Below are 17,856 nucleotides of genomic sequence, written 5' to 3'. Positions count from 1 at the left end.
GCCAAGTCTGTGTCCCTTATCTCACCACCAAATCTGTTTATTCAGCACTTTTTCTGCCTCCCTGGGCATCAAACCTGAGCTTCTGGCTACCCTTACTCGCACGCTGAGCCTCGGCGTCCCCGGTCCGGCCCCCCCGCCGCACCTGCCAGCCTGTAGGCTTTTCCTTGTCTTGGTGACTCTTCCTGAGTCTAATCTCAATCATTTTCTCTCTGGTGCATTTTCTCCCTTCTAGAGCTCTTTCGAAGAGTCTTTCCACAGTGTTTCCTGCAAAGGGTTTTGTAGGCTTGATCCCAGCGACCCTTGGCTCCCATGTCCTCTTTTCTCATCCTACAGGGGCCTCGCCTGTAATGGAGACACCTGGCCGCGCCCCTCGACAGTGTGACCTTAACTCCCTTCTGCTTGGCCTTCCACCTGAAACTCAGCTTCAGCCAGAAAGTCTTCGGCTTCCAAACATCTTTTCTTTTCTCTAAATATTTTAACACAGCTGATGAAAACAAAACTGTTTTTTAGTGGGTCCGGGTTTTTTCTATGGTAAACTATTTGGGAGATTTTGTCACAGTAGTTCCATTAAAGCCACATGGTGGAGACACATCTATGACTAATGTTGTCAACATTCCTCCTGTCCCTCAAATTTGTTTTTGTAAACAATTTTTAATTTTCCATGGAAATGGATGAGATGGGAGGGTGTGGAGGACCATGAATCAGAGCCACCTAGTGACAGCGCTTCCCACAATTCCCTACTCCACTCCAGGACTGAGCAGCGAGTTGGACTCGGTGGATTAGATCCTTTTCTCCTTGTCCCTACTCCTCAGTATCAATGGAGGTATTGACAGACCGTGAAGGACTCAAGTACAATGGCAGGTGAAGAAGGAATAGGAGTGAGAGACCCTGGTGATGATCCAGGAAGTAAACTGAGTCTCCGGTGTTTGAGGTGGCGGGTTGCTATCCTCAAGAAGGCTTGCTGAGTTGCAATCCTCTCTATTACTTCTGCAATTAAAACAATCATTTAAATAATAAGAAAAAAATTATTATTCTAACTCTCCCAGAGACCAATGCAAACAGAAATATGGCCCTAAATTATAGAGACCTCATCTGGCCATTTGACCACCAGTAATTCTAGTCCCAGTTATATCGGTGAAAGATGAACTTGTTTGGATCTCAGTGTTAGGACCAGTACTCAGCAGTGGATTGGGCAGGACGTTCCCCTCTCACAAAGAGGCAGCAGGAAGCTGAAACTTCAGGAAAGTCAAGGGTATGGCGTGATTACACGAACGTGATGTATGATCGCGTGGCGTGACGTATGGCGCAATGACCGCCAGACTACATGAACTTCCCCTCTGTGCATGGAGCACATGCAAACTCTACGGCAAACCTGCTCTGCTGACCGGTCTGCTGTGTGCTCGATTCTGAAAGTGCCAGACATACCATCAGTCATTCTGAGCGTTCCTGAGCCTGTGGGATCCTCTTCTGGGAGAAGAAAGCTGTTGAACCATGAGAGGTGATGTTCTGATGTCTCTGGGAACTTTCAGTCCCTGGAGACACACATGTCTGTGCATACGGTATAACTTTTATGCAAAAATCCGCAGTGAAGGACGCCTGGGTGGCTCAGCCAGTTAAGAATCCCACTCTTGATTTCAGCTCAGATCACGATCTCAACGTGGTGAGGCTGAGCCCTATGTTGGGCTCCATGCTCGGTGCAGAGTCTGCTTGTCCCTCTCCCTCCCCCTGCATGTTCTCTTTCTCTCTCTTAAATAAATAAATAAATAAGGTCTTTTTAAAAAATCTACAATGGAAGACCTGGGAGTTACCTAGATCCTGCCTTTCCACTGGTTATAAAAATCTACGCTGTGTTCCTTTGTCCAAATAATCATACATACACCGATGGAGAGAGAGCATCTGCTCTGAAAGAAACTATAAGCTCAGTGTAAGGAAAATATGAGCAGTTGAGGTTTCTTATCTACACTCTTCAGATGAATCCACCCCTTCCATAAAAGAGAGGTAAAATGAGGAATTAATCGCTAAAATTTAGAAAAAGAAAGGGGAAAAATGTGTGATGTCAACCTGGATTGTGTGCAACTGTAAATAATAATGATGATGGTGGCTTAACCAAATAAATCCTATCTGGATCTGTACCAGGCACCATCTCTCTGTCTACTCCCACCATCTTTAGGATGTGCTTTTTGTTTAATGTGTGTTGCCTCATGGTCAAAAGAGGGCTGCTCCAACTCCAGCCTCAGTACCAAGTTCCAGGCAAAAAAGTCAAATGCAATGGAGGAAGGGGGGAAAAATGAAAAGAAAAAGAAGAAAACTACATTTGCCAGAAATGTGTAAGCTGACTTTTGTTTCTATCTTATCCAAAAGTCTATCATGCAGCCATCCCTCTCTTCAGTGTAAATTGGAAAAATTAGTGTTTTAGCCAGATGTATCACAGAATTGGCCTCCTATTAATAAGGAAGAACGGGAGGGTGGAAATTGGGTAGACAAGCAGAGGGTCTGCCATATATGTATAATTTCCAATGGGGAGCTCGGAGACAGCTTGTTTATCTACAGCTTTCTGCAGCTATTACGTAAGGATTCTGATCACAGAGCGTCTGTTTCCGTGTGATATCAAACATCGAGCTGTATTAAAACCATCTGAAGTAGGTTCACAACCAACAGATGTTTGGCAGGTTGGAACCCCACTCTGCGGGTGCTGATTTTAACCCAGCCATCCTTCAAACAACGGTCTCTGGGTTATTGAATTAAAATGAGGTACATGGCTTGTCTTATATTAGAACCAGTGAATTGTGCCAGAACATGGAAAGAATGTATGGAATGATCTATGAAAGTAGAAAGAATGATTTTGTTTTATGTGTGATATAGTAAGAATTGTTCTGATCTAGGTGCCAAAGCTGAAATTTTCGCAAGTGGAAGATTGAGCCATTAATTATTTTTGAAACCCTAGGGCTCGTCATGCTTGTTAACTCTACGCATCTTGGGTTTGTAAATCGCCAAATCGTTAAGGAAAGGTTTCAGGTACATATGGAAGCTGATTGAAAATCCAAGATTTTCCAAGGGCGAGGTTTGGCTGCCTGAATTTGCTGTGCCTCTACAAAATTTTTATTTATTTATTTATTTATTTATTTATTTATTTATTTATTTATTTAACATCCAGATTTAGTTGCGATCCTGAAATTCCGATTGCACCTGACGTTCATGGAACCGGCTCTCATTTCCAGCTACTAAGTTAAATAACACCACTACCTGCTACCTTTCCTTCTAAGAGAACAGAAGCGTATATACATTGCAATGAAGCAACATTTTTAATGGGTCTGGGAGAAGAAAGCCAACTTTTATTGAATACCTACCATGAACCAGACCCAGTGCTAAAAACTCTGCATATTTGCAAAGTAAAATGATACCTTAGTTTGTGAGTGCTCTGGGAGGAGAACATTTCATGACAAAGTGAGCCATGCTTTAAAATTCTAAGTCAAGCCGAGAAGCTGAATTGCACAACAACTCAGCTGAACAGAACTTCTGTATTATCTTTGTGATTGAAAGAGGTCAACACCGTCCAATGAGCTTCGTGGCCAGCCCAGGTCAGCTACTTCTCCTCAAGCCTTTCTGTTTTTTCCCTCCACGTGAATTTTATGAAGTTTCTTCTCCAATTCCTTCCACTGATACAAACTGGAAAGATTTTATATATGTTGTCTTATTGGTAGATGACAGTTCCATGTATGTGTCTGTGGTGTGTGTGGGAGTTCAATTTAATTTGATATTTCTAACTGCTTTTATCCATAATTATGGGATAAAGGCTTTGTCCCCATTTTAAATTCTCCACCCTAAAGGCACACGGATTGGAAAGTTTGACCATCAAGTTCAATAAAACTTTCTAGGGTACAGAAAATTCCTATGCAAATAAGTCGTTCCACAGCACAGAAAAGAATGGAAAATTCCCCCAATTTAGTTTACTGGTCTAGCAAAACCCTTATAACAAAACCAGACAAGAATAACTAGACGAGGAAGATTGTAAACTGCTTCACTTACGACTATAAATATTCCAAATAAAATGCTATCGAACCAAATCCAGTAGCAAATTAAAAATATTGCAAAGTGCCTCCCCCCAGAGTACAAGCATGATTCAAAATTAGGAAATCCAGTAATGTAATTTAAATGTAAATTACATCCAACCTCTTCTCCTTGGGGCAGGAGAGAAGAGGAACAGAAAGTTCATCGTCCAGCTGGGAAACTTAAGAAGGACAGGCCAAGGACAAAGAAGCCAAGTTACTGATTTCATTTGTCATCCATGCTGGCAAAATTTTAGAAGATTAGTAACATCCAGTGTAGTCGTGCATGTGGGGAATGGGTACCTTCACATGCTCATGGGTGAGTGTTGGTACAGTCTTCGTGGAAGGCAATTTAGCAGCTGTCTCTGAAAAGGTAAAATATATGTACCCTACTGACCCAACAATTCGACTAAGGAAACTATCCTCAAAAATATTTGCTTTTGTGAAGAGACTTAATCATAGGAAACAAACCGAGGGTTGCTGAAGGGGAGGTGGGTGGGGGATGGGGTAACTGGGGGCATTAAGGAGGGCAGGAGATGGAATGAGCACTGGGTGTTACACACGACTGATGAATCAGTGATCTCTACCTCTGAAACTAATAATACACTGTATGTTAATTAATTGAACTTAAATTTAAGAAATTTAAAAATATTTGCTTATGTGTGTAAAGATATATAAAGATTCCCTACTTCTGTATTGGGGAAAGCTGTATGTCCAACAATAAAGAAATCGTGATATAAATATTGAGGTATTCGTAAAACAGAGTACTCTGTGGTTACTGAATAGAACGAGGTGGATTTATATGAGCTGGCAATGGGACATCTGGGACATTTCATAGATTGATTAAGAAGTTGCAGAGTAGTATATATAAATAATGGTCCCAATTTTATAAATAAAACCTCTCCTTGAGTGCACACACACACACGCACACTTAATAATGCTTACGGCTGGATAGAGCGGTGGGATTCATTGAGAGTGTAGGATATAAACGGAAACGTTTACATTTTATATCTGAGCTGGTTGAGTTGTGTTGCCCGAAGTACAATAGTTCACATTGCAATGTCAAACCAACACTACAGATGGTAGTAAACAGAATTTCAGGGGGTGAGAAGGAACGGTTCTGGACAGGCTAAGAGAAGGTGGTTGTTGGAAGCACGTGACTCAGGGCTACATGGGGCAAGAGACCCGTGTCCTCAGGAGAACCAACCAGCCTCAGTACCTTACAGCTAAACCTCTTCTATTTGAGGTAGGCAACAAAAAAACATAGTGCAGCTCCTTCTCCGATGCCCACTAGAAAAAGGTAATGCATAGGGAAAGCCTCCTGTTTAAGAAACAGCACAAGACAGGAGATTCCTAGGCATGTAACCTTAGAAAACCCATGGAAACTTCCTATGGAGACACAAGCTTTCCTCCAGCTACCCCAGCCCTTTGGGAAATGGGATCTCAGTGTGACCTGCATGGACTCTCTTGAGTCTTTGGTTGCCAAGTGCAAGTGTGTCTTTGAGTGTATCTTGCAACCATAAAAATAGATTTAGTCAGACCAAAACATGTGCGTGGCCTGGGGAAATTAACTTTTTGTCACCCTGGAAAAATACAGTTCTTTAAATCTTTGCCTCACATCCATTTATTTAGGGTCCAAGGACTGTAGGAGAAGGGTAGAGAAGCCTCTGGATAGCAGGCAATAAGCGAGCTCTTGATTGTTCTCAATAATTTAGTTCTGACTTCAGGCCCGTCCACCTTGGAAGACGATAAATCATCTTGCTCCTGAAGAGTCTAACCCCAAACCTGAGCAACTCGTGACGTTATTTCTTCGAACCACACGTGGTACTCTCCTGTACGTGGGCTCCGGGTAAATACGACTTTCTGTACCTGTGTCCCACGTTCCAGGGTTGTGTGGTTTTCCGCGGCTGCACAGCAAGATACCACCAGCCCAGAAGCGGAAAGCCATGTGCATTTGTTATGTCACAGTCTTCTGTCGCTTAGAGATCCAGGCACAGCTTCATCGAACTCGACTCCAGGTGGTAGGCCCAGAGTCAGCTGGGACTGGGGTCCCATCAGAGGCCGGACTGAGGAAAGAGCCACTTGGGAGATCCCTCGGGTTGTTGGGAGAAGTCATCCCTGGCTGTAGGACTGAGGTCCCTGTTTGCTTGTCGGACTCTCTCACGTCCTGGAGGCTGCTTGTAGTTTTGAGCCAAGTGACCTGCTCCATAGTCCTTCTCACAGCACGGCGGCTTACTTGTTCCAAAATTGCAAAAGAGAGTCACTCTTGTCTATATGCGTGCTCACACACACACACGACTGCATGACGGGTGCGATGTCTTGTTACTTTTATCATAATCTATTGGTCTGAGGCAAGTCATGCCCCCCCCCCGCCCTCAAGGGGAGATTATTACAGATGTGAACGTAAACCCATCAGTAACGAGGGCCGTGCTAGGCTCTATCATGGAGAGGCTTGGCGCCGTTTAATAGACCAGGGTCCTATGAATCCATTGACTGGTCTACTCCTTAGTCTGGATGATGAAGTCAGATCTAAATTATTTTCACTCCCTAAATTCATGACACTTCTTTCATTCCTTAGAAGATTAACGTGTTCACTTAAAAATGAGAATGGATTTTCAAGTGCTACGTAATGTTTTAGTAAAGACAAGTATTTGAGCATTGTTTCCTGACCTTTGTTTTTGAGCAATTGCTATTAATATTTATCTAAAAGTCAACTTGGCTCTGCTTTTCCCAGTTTCCATTGAAGGATGAAACCCATTCACCTCCGTGCGCCTGATCCCATCGTAAGAGGACTCTCTGGAAATGCAGCACGATATGGTAGCCATCCATCAGGCCTCACTTTCACTTAAAGTCACAGGCTGCAAAGTATCGTGCTTCAATTTAAAGAAATAATGGCCGCAGCAAACAATCCTGATAGTGACCCCTGGAGACAAGAATGAGTGTGCACCCTTGATATTGGCACCTTCTCAAGAAAAGAAAGTTTTCAAATGAGGAGGCGTGATGACTCATGTTTCCACGAGTAAAAAGATCATTTCTTTCCATAGAAATAAAAAGCCACTTGGCTCTCAACAAAGATCAGGAGATTGAAATTGAAGAAAACAAAATGAATAAACATGGAAAGGATATCTGGGGTCAAAGAAGAATAAATCTATTCCCCAAATCACAAATACCCTCAGAAAGAGAAACACGACACCTTCAGGAACAAATCTTACTTATCCAAAGCAGGCAAAGGCTCAGCAGGGGAGCTCCTAGGGAGCCTATGATCAGCAGGGGTTCAGAGAGGTCTCCCCGCTGGGGCATTTCCTCACCTCTTGGGAGTGGCAGCCTAAAATGGGGGTGGCATGGCCCCGTCTCTCACTGGGACCTTGTCCTCCCTTCTTTTACACCCCATCCTCTCCCCTTGGATTCCAGGAGGGAGTGCCATGGTCAGTAGCCGTTTGCCCAAAGCAGTCCACTTCCTCAGACCACTCATGGTGTTGGCCTGGCCTCAAGGGACGGCCCCATGGCGAGCACCGCGAGCCCTTGCCTCTCCCAATCTCAAGGAGAGAGATTTTTTTTCGTAGCTCTGACAGAACTTTGTCCACCTCACATCCTTTGAACCAGTGTCTGATTGGAATTTCTTGACGGATGGAAAGACGTACCATCCAGAATTCCTCAGTGTCTCTCTACACTGACGGTGGCACTCCTTCCTATTTCCCAACTTCGACACAGATGTTTCACTGCTTTGTATTTTGGTTATATTGGAAAAAATGAGAGTATAGGGAATTAAAGATGAGTTCAATCGCTATCTTCAACGGGATGCTGCAGATTCCTTTCACGCTGAAACCCTGTTTTTAACTGCTTGTTTTTCTTGAAGGAGGAAAACAACTCTTTGTTCAGAAATCGTGTAGAAAACACTGACGGAGTGATCTCATGCTTCACTGGCTTACTTTTCGCATGCCTGATAAAACCACAGCCCAAGGCACATGGATGGGCTCCGGCTGAGGGAGGACCTTTGTCTCCAAGCCTCTCACTTCATCGTGTGGGGGTTATGCCCGCTTACCCTCACCTGCACACCAGGGGTATGGTGGGGTCATACCGAGTCTTCTTCCCAGTGCTGCTCCCCGCCAAGCTGAGTGAGTGTCCCCGCAACCCACGGAGGCCAGATGCCCAGTTCCATGGGCTGGTGGCTCCCCAGGCCACAGCACTGAACAGGGCTACTCAGTGACCCCCAAGGATGCCCTGCTCCTGGTCCCATCTCTGCCAACCTACAGAGAGAGTCCCTCGAGGTTGGTGAATGCATGATGCATACTGAAGAAATAAGAGTGTTGAACATTTTTACAACAGTAATTGGCTTAAAAACAAAAACTGCTAGGAGAAGAAGAAGAAAAAAAATGTAACTATAGTGATTTACTTAAATGCACTAATCTCAGTTTATGAGAGCAAGTCTATAAAAGCAAAGAAACAAATAAAAAAAGAGGTGAGAAAAATCTACACTCTACAATGGCTAGAGAAGAATTAATAGAACATAGATGAAAATCCACATTTTTAAAGCCAACAACACACATTCGAATACAGGGTCTAGGGATGCTTAAAGATTCATTCCGATCACAAAATAAATTTAACACACGTGAGAAGCAGAAATAATCGATACCACATTCTTTGACAAAACGTAATAGATAGATGCTGTTAGTTAAAAATATCAGACAAAAAATAACTCTATCATTTGCAAATTGAAAAATTCTATAAATTAGTTTCACCCCTTTTTTTCCTGATTTCTGGGAATCCAACAGATGTAAATAGAACCACTCTTTTCATAGCACTTGTTTTGGGGATTTTTAGGACAAGCTGATTAATTACATGTAGATCGGGGCCGGAAGTTGATGGTATATGCTTTTTTTGTGAGTTTCCGTAAAAACGGACATTTTGATCTATCCTCAGTTTTTGTAATTGTAGTAAAATACACAAAACATAAAAATTTATCATCGTAACTATGTTGATGTGTATGGTTCAGTAGCATTAAGCCCATCCGCATGGTTCTGCTGCCCTTCTCCAGAACTGTTCTCATCTTGCAAAACTGAAACCCTGTTCCCATTAAACACCTCCGCATTCCCTTCAAACCGCCCCCACCCCCACCCAGTTTCTCATTTTTTTTAATGTTTTCAGAATTCTTTCGTGACTTCAATAAAGAAGACCCAGAGCAGATATAAGACATAAATTCTCATCTGTTCAATCTAACTGGTGGATGGGAAGGATCTGTTAAATAATTCTTTGTGCATATTCATATATTCAGAATGTCTTAGAATTATAATAATTTAAGAACAGGCTTAGAAAAAGAATGGGCTAACGTGAGACAGGGAAGGAAGTAAGGAAGGAAGAAAAACACTCGTCTCATCCAATCCACTCTTTCCACCGATGAGGTAACTGGGGTCATTTGAGAGGAAATTACGGGCCACAGAGCCGGGGTATTTTTAGGCAGGAACTCGCGGAGTAAGCTGTCCATGGAGCAGGTCCTGGCAAGTGATTGGCCTGGCAGGGGCTGGGGGAGGAGGAGGGCGGCATGGGGGGGGGCAGGTAACCCGCCAGGACCAGTCCCTGCATTGGTACAGAAATCTAAACACAGGCTTCCCGTGGTGTCTGGAACCCACACCATCATTCATTTCTTTGGACTAAAACGCTGAAAAATCCTAGGAGACTCATCTGGGGAAGTGAACAGCTCTCCCTGGCTTTGCCTTTAGAAGCTTGGCCCCATTTATTTATTAGATATGTTTGCAGCTCAGCTTTCGGGGCCTTGAGTAAATAGGACACAGAAAGGTTAAGTTGTGGGGAGGGAATAATGGGTCAGAAAAGTCCACTCGGCACAAGGTCTGCTGGCAAGACTGACTGCCAGTGGGGCCGGAAGTAGGAGCAGGGCGTCAACGCCAGGACCTGGCCACGTCCCGTGGTGGCCGGGCTGGGACCCGACCACGGCTGCGGGCCTCACTGCACACTGTGCCCGTGACCGGCCTTGAACTGTCTCCAAGCTCTCGTCCTGTTCTCCAAGTCCATAGAAAACCCCTCCTGGACCAGATGATAGTATATGGGCTTCTAAACTACCCGAGGGCTGCAAGAAGCGTTTTTAAAAAAGCAAGTCTATCACGAATCACCTGGCTTCACTGATCCCTACATGGTTTTGCCAATTTAATTTCTGGAAATTCGTGATAAAAATCAGGACATCAAATATTAGAGATAGGCTTCAACATCCTAATCTCTCCAACGTGCTGAGGCCTGGGTTTTATTTTATTGTTTATTTTGCAACAGTACAAATAAAAATTAACCATGATCAGAAATGTATATTTTTAAAACGACAAAATATTCAAATCATGAGTCAACAAAAGCTTCAAAAAACAAAACAAAGTACCGTCACACAGCTGGTGTTTGGGGTGTTTAGCAGCAGACTTCTTGCTTCACATGAGTTCTTAGGGCGAAGCTGACAGCACAACGGTGAAGGCCGAGTTTCATGCTTGAACGTAGAGCTGGGGACACGGGTCCCTAAGAGTCGTAATTCTGTGTAACAATCACAGGGGTTTAGTTCTTGCTCACAGGTCTGTGGCATGGCTGGCGTGGCTGGCATGGCTCCGTTTCGGGTCAGAGGATAGGTTTAGAATGTTGCTCTCCACGTTCTCACCGTCGGACCAGAGTGAAGGAGCATCTCCTACCTGGGACGTACTGTCTTCGTGGCAGAGAGCGGGGGCATGAGAGGCCCAAAGAGAAACATGAGATACCTCTCAAAGGCTCTGCCCATGACTGGCAATTGGCACAGTCGCTGCCACACAAATCCCACTGGACAAAGCGAATCATAGAGCCACACCCAACGTCAATGCAACTCTTCCTATGGAAAGAAGTGCAGAGCATTGGCTAAACTTGACTATCTGCCTGCTGTGGTCTGAATGTATGTGGTCTCCTAAAATTCATATGTTGAAACCTAACCCCCAAAGTGATGGTGTTAGGGGGAGGGCCCTTGGGGGTGCTTAGATCATGAGGATGGAGCCCTCGTGATGGGATTATGTCCTTATAAAAGAGCTCCCTTGCCCCTCCCACCGTGTGAGGCTACTACTAGACGTCTGTGAGCCAGGAGAGGGCTCTTGCCCAAGGGTCCGGCACCCTGATCCTGGACATCTGGTTTCCAGGACTGTGAGGAGGAAATTTCTGTGGCTTACAAGCCAGCCAGCATGTGGTGTGTTGTTACGGCAGACCGCATGGACGAAGACCTGGCCATTTCCTCCTCTCCCCCTTCCCCACCTGGGGGCCTCCGATCATCTCTGTCGAAGCCTAAGATCCTAGGGAGCAGAGCTGGAAAAGGGACAGTCAAATCCAACTCCCTTTCTTTAACATACTGGAAATGAGGTCAGGAATCATTCTGGCCGGAGCCTCCAGCATCACCCTGCACACAGCATCAGCTTCCGAGGAAACCGGGAGGGAAGCAGAGCATTCCGCCAGCTTGTCCAGTGCTCCGTCCATCGGAGGAGAGCTGCTCTCTGCTACAGGCTAATGCACCAAACTGATTAAAGGTATCTTTATAAACTTAAACTTTTGAGACTTAGGCAAATTTTATAATTATAGAGAACGTAGCGAAACTGTTAATTAACTTGTGGCTGGAGAAGATTCAGGCCCCTAATTCATACCCTCTGATTTCGTCGATGTCAAAAACATCTTGGCAAAGATTTGCTGCCAGCCCCAATCACGGGGCTTGGTCTAAGGGCCCCTCCGGACAGAAGATGGGATGAGAGTTTGGGAGGAGAGACAGGGTTTTGTTACTGTACTTGTTGATTTTTTGTTTTTTTTCAGCTTTGTTTGTTTTAATCTGGAATATTTTCCTGATCAACATGAAAGAGCCCATCGGGTAACTTGACCTGTACAGACCACATGTAATTCCCAACAGAGTCAGGAGGGGCCACAGCAAATAGAGTGGAGGGAAAGATACAATAACAACCCTATATTTTCTTAAACTCCCAAAAGGGTGTTTTTCCTTATGTAGTTAGCAAGCCCTTCTAGAAGATTCCCAAACTTTTCTTTTTGGCACGAAAGGTCTTCATACCAGCCTGCAGATTTTAGAGAGAAGGGCTTTCCCTGAATCTCTAGGCCTTTCTTTTAGAAATAGAAGTATGGAGAGGTCCATGCCCACCCCACCACCCCCCAACTGGCTGAGGATTTCAGCAAAGGCTTTGCCCTCCTTTGCTGTTGAACAGCAGAGAACAGCAGCCCCAGATTTGCTTGATTCTTGAGAGATGAGCTTCTGGGGTTGGCATGGAGAAATGTGGCTGCTGGTAAATCAATCGTTCGTCAGCTCACGTGAGCCCATCATTCTGAGGATGCCAACATTGGTGCGTTCTCTTTTCTCTAGAGGCAGACAGCACTGATTGCCAGCCCCCTGCCTGGGTGTTCCCGTGGTCTGCAGATCTTGCAAACAGACGGGAGACCAGCTCTCGCCAGAGTGGAGGTGCGCATCTCCCCCCTGAGTAACCGGAGAGATGGGAAGGGCAGGGAGACCGCACAGGAAAACGCAGGGCTAGGAAAGGTGATTCTCCTGGTGCTGCGGGCTTCACCCCTTCCTCCAGGAGGGTGAGAGGCCCAAGAAGGGACCTGAGTTTTCAGGATGGTGACCCAACTTTCTCATGGGAGGCTTTCACTGCCGTTACACCAGTACTGACCCAGAAGCAATCAAGCTTATGATCCAGCTAGATCTCTGTTCATGCGAAATCAAACCTTAATGATCTGATCAATACGACCGAGGAGAATGCTCTAATGCCTGGGTATTCGTGAACCTTTACGTGCCTTAAATCTCCTCTGTCCAAGAACCGAGCAAATCAGTTGTCGAGTGAAACGTCAGCTTTGTTTCAGAGTCACCTGGCGAACCCCAGTCGGTCTCTGTGGTTCTTCTGATGGAACATAGGAGAATTACCATAGTCCAATGTGCTCTTGAGGTCACATTGTCACATCTTAGATCTAAAAAGCTGATGTAAAAAGTCATCCAGCCTACTTTTAGTTTAATGAATAATTAAATATCTCAGAGAAAAGGAGTTTTTCTGACTGTGGTAGGCAGAATTCTGACACAGTCCCCCAGATTCCTGTCCCCTGGTGTGTATGACTGTTTAATCCTCTCCTCTGAGTGTGGGTGGGACTGCTCACGTGACGGATTTCACCTTTCTGGTTAGGCTGTGTTATGTGGGGACAAAGGGAAAGGAATTTCTTAGATGTCATGAAGGTCTCTAATCAGTCGATTTTGAGTTAAATAAAAGGGAGATGTCTCTGTGTGGGCCTGACCTAATCAGATGAGTCCTAAATGAAATTGGAGTTTCAAAGCAAGAGAGGTTCTCTAATCGGCCTTGAAGAAACACTGCCATGTCACAGACAGGGCCACATGCCAGAGAACTTTCTCAAAGGAGCTGAGGACCTCCGTCCTACAACCACCAGGAGATGAACCTTGCCAACCATCTGCGTGAGCTTGGAAGAGGACCCCGAGCCTTGAATGAGCATGTGCAGCCCCAGCCAAGTGCTGTGGAGACCCTGAGCTGTGGACCCACGTAACCCGTGCCAGCTGCTGACCCCAGGCTGTCCTACAACAAATCTGCTTTGCTTTAAGCCTCGAAGTTGATGGTAATTCGTTACACAGCAGAGAAAACAAATACACTTAGATCCGATATTAAACCCCAGGCAAGGTGGGGCCTAGAACAGTCTCTTCATTCCCAGTTTGGTTTCCTTCTGGTGGTGCTGCACTGAAAGACGTCAGCTATCCCCCAAGAGCACAAACCAAAACGGGGCCCCCAGAGGAGCTCAGAACCCTCGAGAAGAAGTTCGCCAAGCAGAACCACTGCACACAGCCCCCCGACCCCAAACGGCCCCAAAGGGGGTTCGTTTATAGCTTTATCCTCACACGTTGGGGCGGAAATCACACACGGACAGTCCCTGGGCCTCACATGCCCCGCAGAGGTGGCTCGATTAGTGCTTAAGAAACTTGGGCTTTGTTACCAGTATATGGAAATTCCAAAGATTTTGTACAAAAATTAGAATGTGTGGCATTTCTTGAAAACTTGGAAGATGTGACATTGGCACACGGGGCCTGAGCAGTGGCGCCCTTTCCAAGTGGGGCGATCCTCACCGTCCCCTGGCTCCATGTCAACCAGCACCTAGAGTCTTTCCCTCATTAACTTTCAGTGTTGGGCCCTGGGAGGTTGTTGGTTTGGCGCATGTGTGGGATGTGCGCATGTGTGGGATGTGTCTCTGCAGGGAGGGTCCCCAGTCCTTCCTGCCCTGGCTGGTGGAGCAAGAAATGGGAGCGGGGGGGGGTTGGGGGGCACTGGCTGCCTGCTGGGCAACTCCGGCTTCTCAGAGCAGGTATGAAGGTGCAGAAAGACGAGCGCTGGGGGGCTGAGTAAAGAATGAGCTGCTGGTGAGTCGCGCCTGGGGCCCCACGCCCAGCAGCAGCCAGGGCCCAGGAGGAGAGGGCCGGGTGCCCACCTGCTGCAGGGGGCCGAGGGAGTGGAGGCAGAGGCCGCAGTCAGGGAGGGAAACCACAAAGCTCAGCCTCCTGGGAGGCCCAGCGAAGGGCGAGATCCAGGCCTGGTCCCCAGTTCACCTGCTGTCCCGAAAGCCCTTCCCCCAAACTCACGGAGGAAGGACAGGCAAGGCCACGCGAGCCCGGTTCTCAGCCCAGCCAGCCGCTATTTCCCGCAAATGGCAAATGCGTCCCGTGATGCTTCACCGTGAACTCGGAACAGGGGTATTTGACAGGCAGCTTAAAACGGTGCAATAGGGGAGGCTGACTCCTTTGCGGCAAAGATGCCCATCCCTGCTCTACGGAGACGGCCCCCCATCCCGTGCCACCAGAGCCCTGAGCATCAATGACAGCCTTGGTTCATCTCCCTGTGGCCTCGCCCTCAGTGGTGCCCCAGACGCCCCACGTTGGGGGTGTGCACAGGGCAACGTTGTCTTGGAGTCCTTTTGGCCCAGAAACCAGGTCTTATCTGTCAAGTAAAGGGGTGCCCCAGCTGTGATGTGAGCCATCTCTGATCTGAAGGTCGCCTCTCTGAACCTGGCCTTCTCCAGGTCACCTGTGCTGCCGAGCGTCTGGTCTCCCGTCACTGTCCCAGGTAACCAAGCCATTGTCCTAACCCGCAGCAAGTTCCAGAAGGCACAGGCCGGCCTGGACATCAGCAAGGAAGAAAGCCTTCCAGTGGGTAAGAAAATGCATCTGAAACCCATGTTTCTGCAGCAAAGCACAATCTGAATGCTCCTGCTTCCGTGTTGGGGCCAAACACGTAAATCATGTGTTTTCCGGGTGGGTCTGGGCTTACCGTCCCGTGTGCTTTCCCATTCACTCGCATCAGGCTTTCCCTTTCTTATTGATGCTTGAGACCTGCTCATTGGAAGACAGTGAAATTTGTCTTAGAGAAGCAGAGGGGCCGCCAGACACAAGAGAGCAGCTCCCACGGTTTTGCGGCTTGCTACAGACATCCAGGAGTGCCATGAGCCTCTGGGTCTCCCAGGGGCCAACCTGTTCTCAGTCCCTGGGCTTTTTCCTGGCAATTTCCCCAATTCCTCCTCGTCAGGAGCTCTGCCTTTTCAGTGTGCACAGCAGTGAGGAGTAATCGGCAGAGAAACACCTTCGATGTGGCTCAGGGAGCTGCAGAAGCCCCCGCCAGGCCACCTGCTTCCCCGCCCCCCCTCCACCTCCCCAGGTCAGTGACCCTCTCTCCCTCATCCCACAGGGATGCCAGTGGGGTATAAATCCCACTGCACTATTTTTCTCTCCTGATTCAAGACTCCCTTTGTTATGGCTGGATGAACACACAGAGCCCATGTGAACCCGTGGTTGAGAGAATCACACTTCAGGGGAAAAAGACTCTCCACCTGGGAGTGTCCAACTTGGAACGCCCGCTCAGGACCAGGGAACAAAGCGCCACAGAGATGCGGCAATCCATTTCTTAATCCCGTTCCTCCTGTTTCCTCCTTGAAAAGGAAAGGTGCTGCCAGGAAAATGTCTTCTATCAAGGACGCCCCAAGCCACTCCTCAAGGAGTCACGCTTGACTCTCGACTCATTCAGTAAACATCACCCTGATCGATTTCCCCTGATGAGAGAGATAAGAATGATTGATGAGTCCGGTATTATTCGGGAAAGATCCTCCCGACTCCGTCCCTTTTTTTGCAACGCTGTAACTGAAATGCATGTTCTAAGGGCAGGGGCATTGTTAGGGGGCCGGAGTGGGGTCCCGCGTGGGTAACTTACAGGACTCGGGATTTGGCACCTCCAATAGTTACAGGGTTTGGAATAAATTTTTTTTTTAATTGCACAAGAAGCTGATTGTTTCACCTTTAAAAAGTCAGTTTCAAGTGATTTTTTTTGGGGGGGAGGGGAGTCTGCAAAAAGAGAACCTGGAAAGGGATACAAATTCCTTCCTGGAAAACATGTCTCCCTTCCTGCCCTCCCTCCAGCCCCGATAAATAACACGAGCATGCAGCAATTTGCCAACAGCAGCTCCAGGCATGAGGCACAACATCTGTTACCGAGACGCTGGAGAGACAGTGGAAGGCAAGTTGGCTGCCTGCCAACCCTCAGACTCCAGATTTTCGCTGACAAGGCTGTCAATAAATGGGCAGATGGCACCCGCTCTCCTAGCGGGAGAGGTCGGTTAACCCAACGTGGGACATTCTCTCAAATCCGTGGTGCACTGGGCTGAACCCTTTGTTGGGCCATTAAAACCATTCCTTGATGGAGAAAGGAGAGGACTGGCTTCATTTAATGAGATGAACTAAGCTTCCCACAATCAGCAGGCTGAGTAAGCTCGGCCCCTGTGACCACAGCAGAGACGGGAGGGAGGGGTATCTCATTCACACCCTGCATGGAACGCCATTTAAATGAGGGCGTCTGTCCTCAGTAGCTGTGCGTGCCCCTGCGGGACCCGAAATAAAGGGGGTGCATGCATCCTTCACGAGCTCGTGAGCCGGCCTGATTGTCCAGGAGCCGTGTGAGACCCATGCTAGCAGCATCTGCAAGGCAGCCAGCGGGGGCTCCAGGTCCCAGCAAGCCCAGGGATGAACATGGGGAACCCCCAGAGACATCCTCTGATGCTGACTTGCGGACAACACCCTTTCCCATAGGAGAGAATGACTGAAACCTCTTAGAAGAGAAGCTTGGGTGATTACAGTGTCACCTAGAGCACGCCGGGCCGTGACACATCTGCAGTGCGACCCGAAGCAGGTCATCAAACAACTGGCCCTATTTCCCCATCTAGAAATTGGGAAGAATAACGAGCCACTCAGCTGTTGGAAGTAATAAATGAAATATTTCCACACACTGCATAGCATTTCAGAGTTACAAAGTGCTTTTGCATATTTTAAGACAGTGGTTCTTAACTGGGGATAATTTCTCCCTTCAGAGGATATTCAGCTGTCTGGGGACACCACTGGCATCTCATGGGAAGAGACCTGGGATGCTGCGAAGTGTCCCACGACACAGAGGACAGCCCCTCATCAAAGAACGTCACAGTGCCCAGGCTGAGAAAGCCTGCATTAGGATGGCGGGCGTCTCTCCTACACCCTGGAAATGGGGAAAGAGACAAAGAGGCAAGCAGGGCACAAAAGACAATTTGTTCTCTGTGTCTTCAGCTGACTTACTTTCAGTGTGGCTGTTCCAAATGCTATTTGCTATTTTTAACCCTTCACTAAACGGCTAGTTCGCCCAGTCTCTTCCAGCTATTCTTGGGCATCGGATTTGAATAATGAAACGGCACATCCATAAAAGGGCCTTTAGTTCTGTTTCTCGATCTCAGACGAGAAGGTGCATCTGTCCCA

General features: G+C 47.1%; 1 long non-coding RNA gene across 1 annotated transcript; it reads left to right on the top strand.

Moving 5' to 3' along the window:
- The first annotated feature begins 11,112 nt into the window (after positions 1-11,112).
- On the top strand, positions 11,113-17,491 carry LOC121105531. Its single transcript, XR_005838097.1, has 3 exons — positions 11,113-11,575; positions 12,409-12,504; positions 15,111-17,491. It is a non-coding gene; the product is annotated as an uncharacterized LOC121105531 (long non-coding RNA).
- Positions 17,492-17,856: the final 365 nt, after the last annotated feature.

This window comes from Ursus maritimus, unplaced genomic scaffold (genome assembly GCF_017311325.1).
Source record: "Ursus maritimus isolate PB19 unplaced genomic scaffold, ASM1731132v1 scaffold_27, whole genome shotgun sequence".
Taxonomy (NCBI): Eukaryota; Metazoa; Chordata; class Mammalia; order Carnivora; family Ursidae; genus Ursus; species Ursus maritimus.
The sequence above is the reverse complement of the archived record's forward strand: the minus strand, read 5'-3'. Positions and strand labels throughout refer to the sequence as shown.